At 37.1% G+C, this 5,273-nt stretch overlaps 1 protein-coding gene across 9 annotated transcripts in view; it reads right to left on the bottom strand.

Moving 5' to 3' along the window:
• The window catches only part of ADGRB3 (adhesion G protein-coupled receptor B3), an 889,024-nt gene that overhangs the window by 122,847 nt on the left and 760,904 nt on the right, over positions 1 to 5,273 (bottom strand). The window lies entirely within an intron of this gene.

Raw genomic sequence — 5,273 nt, 5'->3', positions numbered from 1 at the left:
CTCTTACAGAGGTTTGTAGGGGAACAGTTTGATCACTTTTGTTATATTTTACTCTTTTTTTATCTATATTTTTTATTATTTCGTTTTTTTTCTTTGTTTATTCAATGCCTTAAAGGCAGAAAAGAGGGGTTAGCGCTGCTGGAAAGCGGGTGCACTTGGTAAGCAGCTACGGTGGGGTGACCCAAGTGGGGTGGGGACTTGATGGTCTCGAAAACAGTGGTCCCCCCTTTGAAAGTGACTGCCTTGGCCTACTTTGGTCAGGACAGTGACCTTTCCCAAGTGGTGCAAGTTATAACCCGATATGTGCAAGGATACAATGGCCCCTGATGTTTGGGAGTCAGACATTACTTTTTTATTACATTTTTCTTGTTCATCAATTTCTTTTACTTTTTTATTTTATTATTAATATTTATATTTTTTGTCATTTTGTGCTATTTTATTTAATATGTTTTCTATTTTTCATTATTTCATTCATATTTTTCATGATTTTTTCTTTTAGCAGTATTATTTTATTACTTTATTATTATTATTATTATTAATATTTTCATCACAAAGCCTACCTCTGCTGGGTCTTATTGCACTCATACATGTTTATATGCTACTCGCATTTTGTGGTTTCTATGTGCAGATTTCTAGTTTGGAACCTGTTAGGAACTTATTCAGACTGCATGCGGCTTTATGCGCCCCTGGCCTGTGATCTCTGTGCACTGCCGCGCGTGTAGTGTTGGTGGTTGCAGGGGTAGCGGGTCAGGTGGGCTATGGAGTCACATGACTCTGATCATGTGCACGGAAGCACTCAGCATTTACACGCAGGCGCACTGGTTACATGCCCACATCACCCTTACACGAAGGTGATAGATGTCTCTTCCCTATTTTAAAGTATGCATTAGTTTTTCTCCAATTATTATATGCTCACATGTGCCTGCATCTTTTGGAATTATGTGTAATTGTTGGAAAAATATGTTTTTCAAGCGATCTAACTTTTTTTTATACTTTTATACACTTATGCACTGTATCACTTATATGGTATTTATGCACTTTATTTACTTATGAATATATGAATCTGATCTATGAAATGTTATGTATATTTTGATAATTGTCACAATGTGAAGTGGATTTGCATTTCATGAAGAATATGGGTATAAAAACCCTCTTATTTGTGGTAGTAATGCCTACATGAGAAAATAAATCGCAGTCAGTTGGAGTGCTGCGCTTTGTTCTGGTTTATATATATATATATATATATATATATATATATATATATATATATATATATTTATTTTATGAGCAGATTGTATTGTATGCTCGTCTATATATATATATATATATATATATATATATATATATATATATATATATATTGCTTTGGACTTGATAAAGGGAGGAATCCCGAAAGCTTGTCTCTACAAAATGCTTAGTCCAATAAAAAAGGTATTACAAGATACTGCAACATTTTATGATTTGCATCTATATATTTCATAGCAATTATTGACATCAGATATTTATATTAAAGTAGAAAAACTTATTTTAAACAATAAAATGTTATTGTAAATATATTCCTCCAAAGAAATAAAAAAGGCAAACACTAAAGATCCAAAGGAGTTGTCAGTGTGTTGTGAAATGACTGGAACATTTACATTACAAACAGCACAGTACCTCTAGGCTAACTTAATGCCATCAGTCTCTTGGATTTGTTAGTACAAGGAGTTTGTGGAACATTATATTTGCTTCTGGAAAGACTTAAAAGGCAGTGCTGCAAATCTGGTTAGATGGGATGTCATAACTGTTATATATAATGCACATCACTTCATGATTGCACGCTGCTTTGTTCATTCAGATTCAAGCACAATTTAACTACCAAAAGAAAAAGCAGAAAATCACTTACTATACTATTCAATGTTAAGACAGAAAAAAAGTCTTTCTTTGGTAAATATCTGGTGGGCTTTACATTTTTACCATTATTTATTGTCAGTAGATGGAGTAACCATGGATTTTCCGAAAGCATTTATTATTTTGGCTCACATGTATAGATTACATAAAGCCCTACAGTGTTGTTGATACAGTATAGAATGTCAAGGTCATCCAGGGTGACCTAGATTAAGTCATCAAATGGGCAGCAAAATAGCAGATTAGGTTGTAGTGTGAGGTTATACATTTTGGGACAAATAACTCCTTCTCGCAAATGGGCATAAATGGACATCCTGCAGCATCTGAGTGTGCCTCATACCCAGTGGATCCCATATGCTATTAGCAACCGGGACACACGGCTAATGTTGGATATCGCTGATCAGGCTCATGTCTGGCATTAACCCTGTAGACGCAGCAATCAAAGTGGGGTATCATTTTAATCATATGGACCTACAGAATAAAGAAAATGTGTCATTTTTACCAAAAAGTGCACCGCGTAGAAACGGAAGCCCACAAAAGTTGCTAAATGGTAGTGTTTTTTTTTTTTTTTTTCAGTTTTGTCCCACATATAATTGTTTGCTTGTTTGGTGGTAAAATGAGTAATGCCATTACATAATCCATTTGGTGATGCAAATAACAAGCCTTCACATAGATCTGTACAAAAAATTAAAGGGGTGTTCCGGGCAAAAAACATCTTATCCACTATCCAAAGGATAGTCTGATACGGTGTCAGATCCCAGGGGGGGGGGGATCTCTCTGCAGCTGCATCTCTATTTTGGGAAACCTCCGGGGACTGGGGACAGGACTTCACGCCATGCCTCCTCCATTCATGCCTATGGGAGATGGCTGTCATGCCCCCTCCCATAAACATGAATGGAGGGGGCATGGCTTACGTCACATCTCCAGTCCCGGAAACCCGGAGGTTTTCGAAACTAGAGATGCAGCCCCTCATAGACTGCGGTTGCTGCAGGGAGATCACTGGGGGTCCCAGCAGCAGGCCCCCCACTATCAGACATCTTATCCCCTATCCTTTGGATAGGGGATAAGATGTTTTTGGCCAGAATACCCATTTAAAGTATTTATAAAGTTAGACAACAGTGTCTAAAGTTGTACCAAATGTATCATATAGCATGAGGCACTGTGATAAATCTGACACACCTTTAGGATATCTGGTCTTAGTTTAGGCTGGCTAAGTATTATCCAGGATAAGGACATCTAGCCCATCATACATCAAAACTGCATCACTTTATGTAGCCTGGGCACCAGTCCTTAAAAAATGTCAGAGAGCTGAAGAAAGTTAAAATAAGGACAGCCAAATGAATATGAGTAGTGGAAGATGTCAATTATTAAGGAAGGTTATTTAAAATAAATGTATTTACCCTAAAAATATTATATCTTCATATAGAGTGCTTAGCAATCGCTATTTAAAACACTGCACAAAATTATTAATTCCATGGACTCAACAGAAAACATGGGGTCACTGCTTACAGAAAAAGGTCATGTGATTTTGTCATACAGTTCAGAAGTACTGCTTAGCTACCATAGGTTTAGTAATGGTTGAAAGTGTGGATAGATTTATGGGTTAGATATATTCCTTGCAAAACATATGGATACTGCGCTGCATGATGAAGAAGGTTGATCCAGGGATCTGTCTAATAGCCAGCGGAAGTCAAGAAGGAATTTGTCCACTTTATGGTGAATTGGGTAAAGAGTTTTCTTTGGCTTCCTCTGGATTAACAGAGCTTTGTATAAAAAATGCTGGCCTTGATGGATTTACTGTAGGACTTTTTTCAACTCACTCTGTCACTTCTCTACAAGTACCCACTACCATTTATTCCATTTGTCTATTGTTACATGATAATATAAAAAATGTACAGTATTTTAGTCTATAAATACACTTTAACAAAAGACATACAATTCCAGAATGAATGCATACAAAAGCATTGTATCCTATAATACACACATTTTATTATATTGCATACAAAAACATACCCACTCACTGTACAGAATTGACACATATACTGGCATTGAAAGCAGCATGCCCACTTATACTGACATTCACACAATCACAGCTAACATAAGATACATAAACACCTCCAATAATTATAGTTAAAAGACTAATCTGACAAATATACCACATATATATAATCACCATGGGCTCTTATTTACCCACCATCAATAGATCACCAATAGATCACATGAGATAGGTCATTGAATCAGAAATTTATTTTTCCATAGTTTAATGCAGAAACCAATTATTAATTACTGTTTTGTGTTTATTTATTTTTTTTTTTTTTGCCTTCCTCTATATCAATACTATAGAATGATAGGTTTTATTTGAGGAGTTTGTATCTTTTCAACCTTACATCGGTGACTTAATGGCATTAAAGTTGGGAAAATAAATATTAGATAAAACCTTTACCCCAATGTGCAGATTTTTTTTTGTTAAAGGGGTACTCCGCCCCTAGACATCTTATTCCAGGGGGGTCCCTGCAAGGAGACAAACTCTGCTCCGTGCCAAATTACTTGCGACCACAGCCGTCATGCCCCCTCCTATAGACATTAATGGAGGGGGGGGGGGGTGACCACGGTTGCCCAAAGCCTAACACAGCCAGTGTTCTGAACATAAATGTTCCCAGCGGCTGGACCCCCTGCGATCAGATATCATATCCCCTATCCTTTGCAGACTTGATTAAGAGAATTGCATAATTCTCGAAATGCGTAGTCAATAAATAAACTGTTTATTATTTTTACCAAGTCCAAAACTTTGGTTAATTCTAATCACTACAAGACCCTGCTATGTGTGTCTTTTCATCCCAACCTTCCCCCGGAGCTAGTCCAAAAGTGTAGGTTATACTGAGGGCTTAAGGACATGATACTTTGAAAATTATATCCCCCCAATCCTTTGGGGATAAGATGTCTAGGAGCAGAGTGCCCCTTTAAGTTCTGGTTCCATATTTTGCTAACATTCTTCCACCTCTACTACTAATAATATAATAATACAATTGTAATCTGTGTACCATCATCCTTCGTATCTCCATATAAATATCAAAGAATTTACACAAACAATTATTAGATACCGTATATACTCGAGTATAAGCCGACCCGAGTATAAGCCGATATATAATTTCAACCCAAAATCCCAGGAAAAGTTATTGACTCGAGTATAAGCCTAGGGTGGGAAATACCTCATCCCCCCCTGTCATCATCCAGACCCGTCATTAACATCCTCATCATCATCACCGCCTGTCATCATCCAGACCCTCATCATCATCACCTGTCATCATCCCCTTGTCATCATCCCACACATCCCCCCTTCATCATCCCCTTGTCATCATCCCCTTGTCATCATCCCCACGTCATCA

This window comes from Hyla sarda, chromosome 3 (genome assembly GCF_029499605.1).
Source record: "Hyla sarda isolate aHylSar1 chromosome 3, aHylSar1.hap1, whole genome shotgun sequence".
In the NCBI taxonomy this organism is placed as follows: Eukaryota; Metazoa; Chordata; class Amphibia; order Anura; family Hylidae; genus Hyla; species Hyla sarda.
Note: the sequence above shows the minus strand (reverse complement) of the source record. Positions and strands in the feature narration are given on the sequence as shown.